This window comes from Heterocephalus glaber, unplaced genomic scaffold (assembly GCF_053883595.1).
Source record: "Heterocephalus glaber isolate CG9 unplaced genomic scaffold, H.glaber_assembly_v1.0 deba00001504, whole genome shotgun sequence".
NCBI classification, from domain to species: Eukaryota; Metazoa; Chordata; class Mammalia; order Rodentia; family Bathyergidae; genus Heterocephalus; species Heterocephalus glaber.
Window position 1 is genome coordinate 42,255,027 of NW_028258324.1, and position 16,392 is coordinate 42,271,418.

General features: G+C 30.7%; 1 long non-coding RNA gene across 4 annotated transcripts in view; it reads left to right on the forward strand.

The window, feature by feature from the left end:
- Positions 1–16,392, forward strand: part of LOC106009238 (uncharacterized) — a 601,717-nt gene that overhangs the window by 159,368 nt on the left and 425,957 nt on the right. Inside the window, exon 2 of one of the 4 annotated variants that reach the window (XR_015440936.1) lies at positions 2,262–2,421. The exons of the other annotated variants lie outside the window; for them this stretch is intronic. This is a non-coding gene — a long non-coding RNA (uncharacterized LOC106009238). The remainder of the gene's footprint in view (positions 1–2,261; positions 2,422–16,392) is intronic. 4 annotated transcript variants of the gene reach the window in all.

Consider the following 16,392-nt stretch of genomic DNA (forward strand, 5'->3'; position numbering starts at 1 on the left):
GTAAAACTATGTACCTGTGTATATCAAAGTAAAACAAAGTATTAAAAATTACACAAGTTATTTAGCTCAGTGGTGCCACCCCCTGCCTTGCAAGCACAAGGTCCTGAGTTTGATTCCCAGTACAAAAAGAAAACCAAAATTACACAAATACAATGAAAATCTTTGATTCATATTCATGTATTTTATTCAGTTTCTTAGCCATAATGACTTCTAAAACCATGTTACTGAAAAATATCTCTTTTAAATTTGTTCAGACACATTTATGAAAATTTTTTAAAAATGCTTACAATTTCCTTCTAGATTGCATTTTATGGTTAATAAACTTGAAATTGTTGACTGTTTTTATTTTTAACTTTCCATAGGCCAAAAATATTTTTAATTGAGAAAGTTTTCTGTATATTTCCTAAAATAGCTGTAAGCTTAGAAATAATTCATGTAAATGAGTGGGATTCTTCATTCTATTTTTTATTGAAACTTGCAAAAATTATAATTTTAACGTTTTGATTGGAACTGTTTTAATTTTGTTTTCATGTAAACTTCATCAAAAATATTTTTACTCAACTTGAACTAATCAACTAAGGTGATTCTGTTACTCTTTTACATGCATTGGCAAATTTAGATGTTGCCAAAAAACAAAACATCTCAATTTTATTCTATTTTGGTATAAAATATCAACTTAGTCAATTTTTAAAAAGAGGATCACCTTCAAAATATTTTCTCAGAAGATAACTTAGTCTGCAGATTCTAGATTTTCAAAAGCTCATTATATACATGAGCTCTATCATCGTATTTTCTATGTTCTCTTCAGTTTGTTTTGTGGATGTCTTAATTTGGTCTGGTAGAACAAAAGCCCACAGACTGTGGTGCTTAACAACAACAGAAATAATGCTGACAGCTCTGGAAGCTAGAAGTCTGGAATCAGAGAGCTTGTAAGGGTAGGTTGTTGAGTAGTTTCAGAATGTCAAATCTTTGTGTCTTCATGTGGTAGAAAAAATGCTTTTCTCTTTTATAAGGAAAAAATGCTCCCTTTTATAAGTGTCACTACTTGTATTCATAAAGGCTCTACATTCATGATCTAACCACTTCTAACTGTCCTCACGTCAGTACCATCCCATTAGGAGTTAGGATTTCCACCTACAAATTTGGGAGCAAGACAAAACTTCAGTCTATATGTGTAAGGAAAATTTTATTCTTTCTATTTCTAATTTTTCATTTTAGCAATTTCACTTTTTCAAAAATCTCAATGTTGACATTTTTGGCAATTTCATCAGATTTTCAACCAAAAGTGTTAGAAAAAAATAGTAATGTCTACAATTACAATGGTATAAAAAACTGTTCAATAAAATCTAAAATATTTCTACAATTTATGTGACCATGGGCCACAAAGAAAGGAAATGTATACAGCTTTATTTTAAGGTATATATCTCTTTGTGTGTATAGAAGCTTTAGTATTTAGTATAGCTTGATACAGTGTTAGTAATATAGATTGTTTGGTCCAATATTATGATAATGTGCACATAGGCAATTTCAAATATTTATGCTTCATGCATTTCTCACTCCTCTACCAAAACTTTATGATCCACAAACATTTATCATTTTATTTTCCTAAAATCATACCTTTTTATTTACTCATCAACATCATTATGTAGATTTTTCATGTTATTTCTATCATCATCTCTGAAATTCAGGTATCTACAGCAATATAAGAGGTGTAATTATCTAATTTAATAAAACTGTTCTGTCCAGTGCAGTAGCCCCTAGCTACATGGAGTAATGGAGCAGTTGAAATATAATTAGTCTGAATTGAGATGTTCTGTTACTATGAAATCCATATTGTATTTAGAAAACTTGATAGAAGAAAAATACTAATGTAAAATATCTCATCTTTTTATTTATTATAAGTTTAAATGACATTTTGGATATATTGTACTAACTGAAATATATTACTGAGGTTACTTTTTTCAATATGGCAACTAGAAAAATTAAATTTGCATATAATATTCACATTATATTTCTATTACTGTATATAGCACTTGCCTAGAATATGTGAGTGCAAATTTTTTTATCTTGGAAAGTACGAATATGAAGAATTCAAATATTTTCATCTTACAGAGAAATAACTGTCTTACAAATAAATAAATTCCTGAAAGTCACACATCAAGTTAATTAAATGCTCAATTACATTTATTCTATGGCTGTACTGCATTGTTATAATCCATATTCATTCAAACTACTTACTGCTGCTTTTCTTCATTTCACAGTAACAAATCAGCAGGACTTCCAGTGAATTCTTAACCAAGATGTGTTTTTTCAGTCTCCATTAAGTCCTAATTCTAGGGACTTGAGAGCTATAGAGAACCATAAGCATCCACAGGCTACTGCTCTCTTAGCCCTGGTGGTTCACAGAGGCGATCTGTCAGGGTGAGTGACAACCTTTTAAAATTCAGGAAATAACATAATTGGGAGGAGTTTGGCATTTTTGTTCAACAAAGGTTAGAGTATGGCAAAGAAATAAGAGAGAAAGTTACTGATAGGGAAGGATCTGAGTGGAACTTGTGGGAAAGGATGAGTCTGCCAATAAAGCAGGTGTGAGATTACAAAGAGATCTGTAATAGGCCTGAGTGGGGAGGGGTGGCCAGGAAAGAAAATGTGTAAGAATTTGAGCAGTGAAGGTCTTCTCAAGGAGAAAAGTGAAAGGACAGTAATATTTAAGTCTGTTCTGTGTAACAAGTATGATGTAAGATATCTGAATGCTTATTAACATATTTCTTTTTTCAGATCAGAAAAAAATAAGGTGCAGATAAGTGAAATAATTTGCTGAGGGTCATATGACTATTAGGTGTCAAAGGCAAAATTAGGATTCATTGATTCATGATTACAAATCCTTTTAGTGTTAAAGCTTGATTCAAGTAAGTAGAAAATTTTGGCAATTTGAATGGCAGGAGTCTATACGTGATATGGGTGGGAGAAGGAAGGGGACAGGCTAGTGAAATGCTTAAACTTGAAGCCATTCTTGAAAACTGGAAACACCATCATACTGAAAGGTCTCCGAATAAATGGCATATTGGTTACTCTTGTAAATAGTCGAGGTTTTGTACTTAACCAGTTCTCTAATATCATATGTACGACCCCCTCAAAAAAATAAATATATTTAAATCAGTCTTTCACTAATCTGATGAGAATATAATGAAAAGACTTTGGTTAAAGTTTTAGTACATTTATGTGTAAAATTATGATACCTTCATGTCACCTTACTCTCATATTTCCCAATTCTGTACTTTTCCATGTTTGTGATTCTCTTTGGAAATAATTTTTTCTTCCTTTCACCTAGTATGTTCAAGGGCTCAATATCTCTGCCATGAACACTAACATCCTCTCACTTCAGTGGATTTCTCCATCTTGGGCTCTGGATTATTTTGTTGATTAAAAACTGGTGTGCACTTTCCCTGGCACACTCAGTTTTTAATCACTTACCTTTCCATTCTGTAAGTAAATGATAAAGTAGCTGGTGGTAGGAGATTGGGGTGGAAGTAGAGAAAGAAAAATTTAAAAACTCCCTTACTCCCCCAAAATATTCAAACTTAACTTTTATTTTTTGCTTTTTGGAAGCCTCTTTTCATTAATTGATCTGTGTTTTTCCTATCCTGATTTCTCAATATCCTTGCCATTCATTTAGCTAAAATCAACACATTTGGCATAGGCTTTCTCATTTCATCTCTTCATTTCAGTGAATCAGGGTCTCTAATATAGGCTTTTCTTTGTTCTTTGAATTCTGAGCAAAAACTATTTAACAATGAATATCTCCCCCCACCCCCATACCGGGGATCCAACTCAGAACCTTGTGCTTGCGAGGCAGGCTCCACACTACTGAGCTAAATCCCCAGCCCAACAATTAGTATCTTTAAATGCTTCAAATTTTTGTTTTTTAAAAATACAATTGTCATTACTTTTCTTCTATTATCTTTAATTTCTCTTTTCTCATTGACTGTTTTTCTAATTGTGGTTAACTTTCTTCATATTTTGGGAGAATATAATAAGAAGCAATATATTATTGTTCTTAACATTGGTCTTCAATGAAATAATTAAATATTAAGATGTTTACCTCATTTATTTCTTACCCATGAATTGTCTTGAGGAGTTTCAACTCTTATTTTAATTGATAAATTAGTAAAATTATGCAATTCTTTAGCTAGTTATTGAGTTAAAATTATATATCTGTGAGAGATATTTTTGAGAATTTAATACTTGTGACTAATATTTTTCAATTTGTTGTCTCTTAATAATGTCTAAGAATTCGACTTTAAAAAAGTATAATGTATCACATTTGATCACTGTTTCATTTTTAAATGTTTAACCATAGAATGCCATTTACTTTCTATATTTCATTTTAAGATATGTATTTCATTTTTATTTACTACTATAAGATATTGAGTTCCTGTGCAGTTACTTTACTCCTCATAATATTACAAAACTATCTTAAGTCCTCAAAATAGCAGTCCTGAAATCACCTTTGATTTGTCCATCTTGTTCACACTCCATGTCATTAATTTGAAGGTAAAATTTTCCCTAATCAAATCAGTTTGACAGTGTTGCTGTTTTATTAGATGATGGGCATAGTATGGAATCATATCATGGTTGTATCATCAGCACATAGTATAATTATTGATGGATTATTTATTACTGTGTATAACACATAGTTGTCTTTCAATAAATGTTCGGTGAATGAGGTTACAAAATTGGGTTATTACATTAAGTAAAAGTCATGGTAATTTTCCAATTTATATAATGCATTCTAGGGTCTTCCTTAAACTATGCTTTAAGCCAAACCAACTCATATGTCATGCATTTGCTTTCATTCCTTACCACTGTATTCCTTTTCTTTCAATTCAGCTCTAAATGATGTTGGCATAATCTTCTCTGTTCTCATCTACAGTTCAGATGCTTTATTTGAAAGGATATGTATTTATCTGGTTACTTTTCTTCTTTCTGGCCATGTTGGATACTCACCCACCTTCAGTCCACAGGATTTGTTATCTTCATGAGCTTTTCTATAGGGCTGGATATATGAATTCTCAAACATGACAGTCTTCACTCTTACAAAGCTGCTGACTTTGAACTTCATTGTATTACCTGCAGTAAAAATGCAAAAGAAAATGTAGCTTGGCTTATTACTTACTAAATATATATACATATAATTTTATTTAAAATATAGATATAATTTTATGACAATCTTTTTCAGTAGTGTGAGTTTTAGCAAAACTCACAGATTTAGAGACTCCAAATAGGAAATAATTAAGCAGATTACAATTGCCAATGAATGCTATTCCATAGTTAATATATAGTGTATGTTTACTTGTTTTTAAGAATAATGATGAAAGAAAAACAGACACATGCTCTGGTATTCCTTTTCTTATTGTTGTAAAGTAGTTTTCTGTATAGTCAAGATGTCAAACTTTCTGAGAGGATGTAGGTTGAGTTTATAATTTAAAACTTCCAGATCTGAGGTTTGGCTCAGTGGCAGATCACATGCTTAGAATGCACAATCTTCTGGGTTCAGTTCCAGAAACTAAAACTAAAACATACACACAAAAAACCCAAATCCCTCAAAACAAATAAACAAAACCCCACCTCCTGAAGCAGATGCATAGATGCAGGGAATGGAGACAAAAACAGTCAAAATTCAAGGAATAAATAGGAATGCATTTTTGATTGTAAAATTTTTTAATATTCATCATAAACTTTGATCATACTTCATATATAGTACACTTTGTTTTGAAGAAGGAAGCTGTTGATAGAAACTTTGATTTTAACTTCAGATCCACCATGTCCTTTGATAAGTTACATAACCTTGAATATGTAACTTTGTTCTTCTTTTATGCATTGTTCATCTACTTTTTGTATGTGGGCCATTAGAAGGCATTATTTGTAAAAAACTGAGTTTCATTCCTATAGCAGATTCTTTATCTCTTCTAGACCTTTTATAATACCATAGATAACCATCTCATTATGCACACTGGTAAGACCAAGGAAAAGATGTCAAATACCTAAAACCTATTTGTCTTTAGTCACAATTAAACATAAAATTTATCCTTCACTTTTATACTAAATTACTACTTATTTAAATTTTTTACTTCTTTGCATTGATACTACAAAAACAACAACATGAAGTTTTAAGAATTGTATAATGATCAACTTTAAAACTATGGTAAATATTTTTGCAAAACAGTGGATGAACCAATGCCCAAGTGACATCTGTACTGAATCAAAAAGTTCCTGAAGCTATGAATGTTTTTGTTTTGTTTCAAAAGTTCTTGTCTAACTACCCCTACACCCATAATCTTAACTTGGGAAAAATGACATTGAATTCACAATCAAGCTTATTCTACTCTTCCCATCACATTAGGGGAAACAAAACAAAGAGTATAACTGGCATATTGTCAAACCACATTTACAATAATGCTTGTGAATGTAGTATTTAGATGCCTGACAGATGTTTGCCTGTGTGATTATTTAGAATTGTATTTTCTATTGGTTTTCTGTAATGTCTATTAGCAGGATGCCTAGAACTGAAAATTTAACTCGGAACACATTTTTCACAAAAATGTATAAGAAACTAATAATGTCATAGTTCTATCACCAAGCACATCTGACTCTGATATTAAATGCCTGCTAGGAGGTCGATCATCCAACTCTCCATCATCTTCTAAAAATGAATCTTTACATCTTTGTTTCCACCTGCTCTACCTCCTATAGAACTTTTTCTTTCTGTAGTAAATTCTATTTTATGTACAAACTAGTATTTACAAACAAACTGTTTGTTTACTTATATAAATGCATTCTTACCACTCAATTAGTATATTTTATAATTGTGAAAATGTATTTAAGTATTGTACATTGAGATGGAAAGCATCATATTTTCTAATGACAATCAGTAATTATTAGTGTGTGTGTGTGTATCTATGTGTCTGTGTGTATCTGTGTGTCTGTGTGTAGGAAAAGCTTCAGGAAAAAACTAAAATTATTAATTAAAATTGGATACAAATTTATCATTGAATATTTAGAATCCAGTATAACTACCATTTCTATTAATGAATTTCCTTATTGATTATTATAAATGAGGCTTTATAATTAACATTATTCGTTATTTAAATTGTGCAAATAGCATGCTACATACATAATATCATATACACTTAAATATATTTTCAGAACTTTTATTATACATTTTAATTATTTCATAAACATATTATTTTAACAGTTTGTGAGTTCAAAGTGCCAAATTTTGATAATAAAATATCTCAAGAGAAATTTTTAACCTGTGAAATAGAAAATTATGTCATCTAGGATATATGTTAATTATTACTTTGTGAAGTTAATTTTCTCAATTCTTATTTAATTGTAGAAATTTATCATGGATAATAAAAACATTAACATAACTTTAAATAATGGCTTAATTTATTTGAAAATAATAAATTAATAGCATGGCTTAATGTTCAAAGCAATTTTGTACAAAGGCAAACATTAACATTCAAAGGTTAAGAATACATCAATCTAAAATTAAATAATAAAGTGAAGATTCTAGAATTCTTATAGATTTTGGACTTTAAAAATGTTTTTTTTTTTTTTAGTACCAGAGATCGAACTCGGGTCCTTGCGCTTGCACAGCAGGCAGCGAAACCACTGAGCTAAATCCCTAGCCCTTTAAAAAAGTTTTTGACTGACTAAAATCTTATTTTCTTTTGTTTGTAAAGAAGTGAATATACATGAGTCATGGTAGTGCCTGCCTATAATCTAGTACTCTAGGTAACAGAGGTAAGAGGAGCACAAATTTGAGCCCAGGTGGTCTAATTTTGCAACTTGGAGAAACCATGTCTCAAGATAAAACTTAAAAAAAAATAAAAAGGACAGGAATGTAGTTTAGTGTGACAGTCTTAGGTTCAATCCACAGTAGTGCAGGCCAGGCATTTAGCTCAGTGACACTGTGCCTGCCTCAATCCACAGTACTGAAAAAAAAAAAAAAAGGTGAAAATTCAAACTGATTTATTTTATTATTTGCCTAAAAGTAAATTTTTCCTCCATTCCATTGTTTATACTAATGGTTGCTTCTATACAATCATCTTTAGGATTTATATTTTCTTAGGTGCCATAATGAAGGCAGGAAAACTAGTAATCAATTTGAGTTGTAGCTTGTCATTATAAACATGTATAAAGTATAATTGGGATAGATAAATTTCTATCTCTCCATAAATATTTATCTTCTACATACCTGTCCTCTACCTGTAGATTTACCTATCCCTACCTAGCCACCTTTTACCTATCTGTATTGGGTTTATTCTTTTCTTAAGGAAAAAAAGTATTTGCTTAAATCACATATACCTGTAAAACCATATTCACCTTGTTTCAAGGACTTCATAGGTCCTCCTGGATAAGTTTATGAATTATTATTACATAGACTATTTAATTACAACAATTTAGTCTGTCAAATAAAAATAGATTTTTTTTTTTTTAGCCAGTGCTAACTCCATCAACAGTTCATTGAGAAGCCAATATTGAGAAACCAGGACTTAAAATATAAGTCCTGGAAATAAGCAATTTACCCAAATTAGAAAACAAGAACAAATATTTAGTGATTTTTTTTAACATATGAAGAGAGATATATTATATGGGTAATATCCACTGAAGCTAGTTGCAAAGTTAAGACTAAAATACCAGTTATAATGAGTTTGTTGTTAAGAGAACCTGGCTTTTGCCCTAATAACAATAATATAGGTAAATCACAATAATAGTAATACTAATTACTATATAATTACTAATAGTAATACTGGTACTACTAATATATTAGCTAATATTTGCTGAACCCTGGAAAGCATTATGCTAAACACTTTGTTTTAATAATTTTATTTCATTCTCAGTGTAGAAAATATATATTATTTTTACCAATGAGAATATAAACTTATAAAATTAGAAAAAATTTACAATATTCTCCCAGGTCATAAAATGAGATCTGAGATTTATATCCAGACTACTTGACTAAAGACTGTACCTTCTTAAACACAATAGTCTATTTCTCTGAAAATTATTGATTTTAGGACTTCAGTTTCTTTATTTGTAAACTGTGAATATTGGACTAACAATGTACAATTCCTAAGCAGAGTTTGTAATTTTCTTATGTGCTACAAAGTAAATATTTTAAGTAGAAAAACTACTTGGTACATTTATTACCTGTTGTAACACAATATGGAAGCTAAATATAGAAACCTAGAGTCAGGCATAGTGGTGGATGCCTTTAATCCCAACTATTCCCAAGGCTAATTTGAGAGGATGACCTGACCCTAGGAGTTTGAGACCAGCTTGGGCAGCATGGTGAGATGGTGGGTAAAAACGAAAGGGGGAAAGAAAGAAAGAAAGAAAGAAAGAAAGAAAGAAAGAAAGAAAGAAAGAAAAGAAAAGAAAGAAAGAGGGAAAAAAGAAACCAAGGAAAGAAAGAAGAAAGGAATGAAGAAAAGAAAAGAAATAAAATTTGATTTACAGGGCATTGTACTTTTTTGCATAAATACATATTTTTGAAATTGCTTTGTAAACACTGCTTTAATCTGTTTTCTGTTGCTATAAATGAATATCACAGAGTGAATAATTTGTAAAGAAAAAAACAGTTAAAATTTGTTAAATGTATGTACCAAAATTCCAAAATCATATATTATTAACATGCATTAATAAACTTAAAAGAAAATAAAAGTTCATTTAGCTCATGCTTCAGGGAGCTAGGAAGTCCAAGAGCAGAGTGGTGTCATCTGCTCAGTATCTGGTGATAACATTAGTGCTGGGTCATGACCTGGTAGAAGCCCTCACACACACACACACACACACACACACACATATCACACACACACACACACACACACACACTCACATGCTTTGTAGCTGGAGTCTCTTTTCCTCCTCTCTCAAAGCCACTACTTGCATCATAGAGTCCTAACCCTCAAAACCATAGCTAATCCTAACAACTTCCCAAAGATGCTATCTCCACATATCATTAACATAGGATTATGTTTGCAATAAATCAAATGTGAGGTACAAATTCAAACCCTGGGAAATGTGTAAGAACATGAAATTCACAAAGAAGTCCTCTTCTTTTTAAATTGTATTTATTCCTTTTAGTGTTTTATGATTGTTTTCTTATTTCAGTTCACTTATTTAAGATATGTCATTTATCTATTTTATTTATTTCTTTTTTCTATTTTGGAACATGGAGTTGAGCCCAGGACCTCATACTTGCTAGACAAATACTGCACCACTGAGCTACATCCATAACCTGTTTTAAGATTCTTTAACAAAATATATTTAGTTTAATTATCATGTCATTAACTACCATGAAATCATATTAACATTTTTCAAACATACTTTCCACTATTGATCATTATTAGTTGATTTCTCAATCATTTTTAACATTTACAGTAAATTATTCTCATTGTATCATATTGTATTATTAAATAGAATAGAATCTCCTTTTTCCATGATTCACACCTTCCATGATCAGTTTTATAGATTCACAAAGACTCACTCTAGAGAAAATTTAAAAATCTGAGATGTTATAACAAAATGTTATATAGTTCAGCTGACAAATTAGGGAAAAGTAGCAAGGATCCTAGGTAATTCTTGATATACTGAAGTTGGTCTTAACTTTTTAGCTCTCTGAGATTGTACAAAGAATGCTAAATTATACTCAAGGTGGGTGTTAACACTGATTATTTTAAATTATTTTTAAAAAGCAAAAGAACCACTATACAAACATTTAAACTAGATTTTTAAAATTTTTCATTCTCCTTTGTTCTTAGCTGTTATAATGGCTCCTATTCTTATCTGGGTTATAAAATCAATTACTGGGTAAGGAATTGAAATCCAGAAGATAAATCTTAGAAGATACACGTTAAAATATTCCACATTCTAAGTTTAAGTTTGACCTTCTAGAGTTAACATTTCAATGATTCACAGAAGCTGCACTTAACTATGCTACATATATAGAACTTCTTGTTGTGTTTCTTGTGTACTGTAAGGTAAAACTCTCTTTTGGGCTGGCAAGTAGTAAACTTTATTTTTCTTAAGAATATATAAAATGAATTAGAGTTTTTATTTCCCTATAGATAAATAGTTACACTTGGGCCAGCTAAAATGTGGAAGCAGTTTAGTTAAGATAATATATTTCAAGTCTGAGATTTACTTCCCCCGATCACTGCTAAAAAAAACTAGTTTCATGGAAAATGAAAACAATTTCATTACATATCGCTTAAAGTTCCTTTTTTATTATTATCTTAAGCAACTATGGAAGAAAACACATTTCAGTAACAAAATGTACTCTAAATTTATATCCTCTATATTAATGATTATAGAAATCATATTTAAAAGATTGCTCATAAATATTCAGTGACTATTGTTCATTCATCAATTTAACATTTAAAATATATTTACAAAAATCACATTTAAATATGAATACATAACTGAATTAATATTCTGACATACTATTACCATTTTATGAAGTCATTTCAAATGCTGTATTGTTCTATTCAAATATGCTTAAAGAATCATTAATTATATTTTGTAAATAATAGCCTTATTAGTATGTTAAAATATGATTGAATGCAGATTATACATGACTAAGTCACTTGCAACAATTGTAATAAGTTTGAGATAAGCTTCACTAGAGTTAATTCATTATGAATATAATTATTTTATTCACAAAATAAAAACTATTGGATACTATAATTAAAAATTATCAAAAAATAAAAATTGTCAAGTAAAAACAAAAATAGGTTAAAATCCAAACCAAAAAATGCCTCTTTAGTCTATAATACATTTTGAATTTATAATTTGTTCAATTTCTGCTGTCACAAATATTTTAGGTAACATACTTTTAAAACGTGTACACAAGATAATTTCGAGAGGTTTTTTTTTTGTGTCTGTACCAGGGATCAAACTTGGGTCCTTGTGCTTGTGAGACAGGGGGCAAAACCACTGAGCTAAATCTCTGGCCCTTCAAGAGTCTATTTTTAAAAGACAATAAAGAATATATAATAGTATAGGGATAGTTCCCTTTATTTAACAATATTAAAAATATGCTGGACACAATTCAGTTAATTGATTTTTTATGAATCTAGTTTGAAACCAGTCTACTGTTTACATTAGATTGCTTTATGATTAATCACACAAATACACACTGCTCACCAGAAGGAATAGGGCAAACTGAGAATCTCGTGTTATCATGATCATTCTGGGGTAAACTCAGTTGTACTAAGGGTAGTGATGTGATTGAATTAACACATTATGAGCAGGACTTAATGGGTTGGGGATTTAACTCAGAGGTCAAGAGTTGCCTACAAAGCAGGAAATCTTGAGTTCAATTCATAGGACAATAAGATAAAATAAGATTATTCCAGCCTCCCCTTCTAGCCATTTTGCTTTCTGCATGGCCACTAATAATTTATACTTATTAAATCCTAGCTTTCCAGTCCTGTTTTCTGGGAATTGACTAGATTATTCAGAAGAGTTCCTGAAGGACATATTTGACCAGGGAGAGTACTGTTTATGATTTCCAGGGCTGTCAGAAAGGAATCATACCTAACTGTACAAAAAGAGAAAGAAAAGAGGTACATTAGGGTATGGATGCTTGAGAAAGGAAAAAGGAGTTAAAAAGACAGAAGTCTGAACAAGGTGGATTGGGAATGTGTTATTTTAAAGTTAATTTTAGAAAAGAGAAAATTTTGATGAGACTCTGTCCAGCTTATCAGAAGTGGTGATGGTATGAAAAATAAAGACAAAGAGGTCTTTGAAGTATTATTTTACATTTTAAAATAAATTTATTAGGGTTTTCTTGGAAAATTGCACTAAAGTTTTCAATTACATTTCGGTTACCTAATTTTTTTGTTGCTTTTGTAGTGCTCATCACCAGTACCATGACCTCTATTAATTTGTAAATTACTACATGCGAGGAGAAATTAAACGTGCTAAAATCCCATAGTGCTAACTTTTCTAGTGCCCTATAATACCTGGGATTGTTCTTTAATCTACCTTTGAGGTTTAAGTTGATTATGGAAAAAACTTAGAATATTAGTAAACCTAGATAGAGCGATTTTATTAACTCAGTGAAGTAAGATACACTTATGGAAAATACACGGTAAAGAAAAAATATTTCATTTCTTTCTTTTTAAATATTCAAACCAGAATTTCATATGCAGAATAGAGTAGCAAATTAGTTATATTCAAATATCCCAAGTGTTCCCTTTGTTAGCTGATTAAAGTCAATCACTGCCAATTGTAATGAAATATAAGAACCTCTTGGTCTCAGAAAAGACTAAGATTCAGATCTTAAAGTAAAAAACCAGTTATAAATTTACTTATACTTCAATTTAACAAAGTTTTCTTTTTAATTTCTCAGTAGTTGATATCATTATTAGAGTAATTTTACTATCCACTACATCAAAATAAAAAAATATAAAATATATGAATGAGATTACTATTCCTTGTGGATTATATTTGATACCATACACTATAATTTTTTAATTCCCAGTCTTGTACATCTATGGGAGTGACTTAGAAATCCTTATCTTATCAATTTATATATAACAATGTTGTGTTGAAAAATTGCATACAGTCCAATACGATTCTTTACCTGTCTTTCAGATTTAGAATAACAAAAGAAAAATCAATGTCTGTTAAAAAATAGTAAAGAGTTCTACCTAACCTATCTTCTAGCAGGTTTAATGTTTGTTTTTTAATATTTAGATCTTTGATTCATTTTTATTTTGGTTTAGTGCATGGTGAGAACTATGGGTCTACTTTTAATCTTTGGTAAATTGAAACCCAGTTCTTCCAATGCCATTTATTAAAGAGGCTATCTTTTCTCCAGTGAGGATGTTTGGCTCCTTTGTCAAAGATGAGGTGGCTGAGTGTGTCTAGAGTTGTTTCAGCATCTTCTAATCTGTTCCATTGGTCCTCAGATCTGTTTGTTGTTGTTTTTTTGCCAGTATCATGCTGTTTTTATCACAGTAGCTTTGTAGTATAGTTTCAAGTTGAGGATTGTGATTAGCCCTGCCTTGTCTTTGCTGCCAAAGAATGGCTGCTGTCAAGAAATCAACCAATAACAAATGCTGGTGGGGCTGTGGAGAAAAAGGAACCCTTCTCTACTGTTGGTGTGAGTGTAGACTGGTACAATCACTGTGGAAATCAGTATGGAGATACCTCAAAAAACTAGGATTAGAAGTCCCATTTTCCTAGCTATACCCCTGCTGGATATCTTCCCAAAAGAATTAAAAGAGTCATACCACAGCAATATATGCACACCCATGTTTATAGCGGCATGGTTTCTAATAGCTAAATCTTGGAAACAACCCAAATGCCCGTCAATTGGTGACTGGATAAAGAAGATGTGGTTTTTTATAAAATGGAGTACAACTCAGCCATAAAGAATGGAAAATCAGAGACATTTATAGCTAAATGAATACATATTGAGGTCATACTCTTAAGTGAAATAAAAAGGACATGTATGTGTAAATACTGAATTGTCTCTCTGGTATGAGAAACTGAAAGTGTAAATAAGGACCAAAATGTATAATAGTTTATGTGAAATAGGAAGCAAAGGTTCAAGGGGGAAGAGGAAGTACAAGGGGTGTGGGAAAGGAAAGAAAAGAAGGGAAAGAAAAAATATGAGAAAAGATGAAAAAAATGGAAAGAAAGCCTTTGTAAATAGGGAGGGGTGGAGGGTGGAAAGGCGTTAAAGGGAATGGGAAAAAACAAGAACCAAGGTATATCATGTACAGGTACAAATTCCCAATGATGAATGTGATCATAATGTATATCTAAAATGTACAAATTAAATTAATTTTTAAAAAACTGTTTAAAAAAGGGTCAGTTATAGTCTTCCCTCTTACACAAGATTGGAAAATCTTTTCTTTTGACAAATGTCAGCTGGCAAGGGAAAATCGCACTCCACACTGTAAGGTGATAGAAGACAGTGTCTAGTTCAATATTAATATTTTATTTTTAGCTAGACACTTTAATATTAATAAAAATGCCTTATACCATACACTGATAAATTTTCCTCTGGTACCATACATGGAAATGAAAGTACATCATGTACTGGGCTTGAGGGTGATATTTTGCTTTTTTCTTCAAGACAAGTCATGATCATGTTTCTCAAAGCCTATTCCAATTACTAGATATATCGATCACTTGTTACAAACAAAACAAAAACGATAAACAAAACTACATCCTGTGCCTTTACCTACTAACCACAAATCTTCCATACTTAGGATCCAGAATCCACATTTTTAAAAATCACTCCCAAATGAATGCTACTGCATTCCATCAAAATTTTACCTTAATCCTATAGTTATAATTTAGAATCAATGTTGCATTCATTTATAGTAGATAATTTACAATTGATATTAAGCTAAACTATATACTTAAATTGATTTGAAATATTAAATTTTAAAAATATTTTCTGCATTATTTAGAACTATATTTAATATTTAATTAATATTTGTATAATACATTAATTAAAATGCACATTATGTATATTTAATGGTAATAAAAAACTAAAAAGTTAAGTGTGTGTGATTTTGATATAATATTTTAATAGTTAATAATATTTAACATTACAATAACACTATTCCAAAATGCATTGGAATTTAATCTTATCTACATAAGATCTGAAGCAAGGAAATTATTTATTAAAAAAATAGTTTAGAAAATATTACAGTTTGAAGGGCTGGGGATTTAGCCAGTGGCGCTGCGCCTGCCTCACAAGTGCAAGGTCTTGAATTTGATCACTAGTACCAAAAAAAAAAAAGATACGGACTTAGAAAATATTACAGTTTTAAAGTTTAAGAATCTTGGAATCCAAAACTATCTCTCTATTGATAAAAAAGGATCAGCTCAGATATAGCAGAGCCAGAACCCACACTTCCCTCCCAAACGCCTTTTCTGTCACTTTAGGAATTGTTCTCACTTGCTCTGCATGTGCCTCTCAGTCAGAAAAAGGACAGTAGTTAAGAGCATGGACTTTGAAGTCAGAGCAATCTGGCCTTCAATGCTATTAATTCATCTTTTTAACTTTAGAACACTTACCTACTTCCCTGAGTTACATTTATGCAATATATTAGGAGAAAACATCATTGGGTTAGCACAATTAAAAGAAATGTCAAATATCAAATATCTGACAGAGTTCTTGACATCCAGCAAATGCTGGTTATGTCAGTTATTATTAGAATAGCAGTAAAAGAACACATTAAAAAAGTATTTATTGCATAATAATGTAATATTATGAGTACTATCTAAGGTGGCTCAGATATGGTGGCCTGTACTTTTGGGCATATAAGCAAATGAGTATAATTTCAAAGTTCT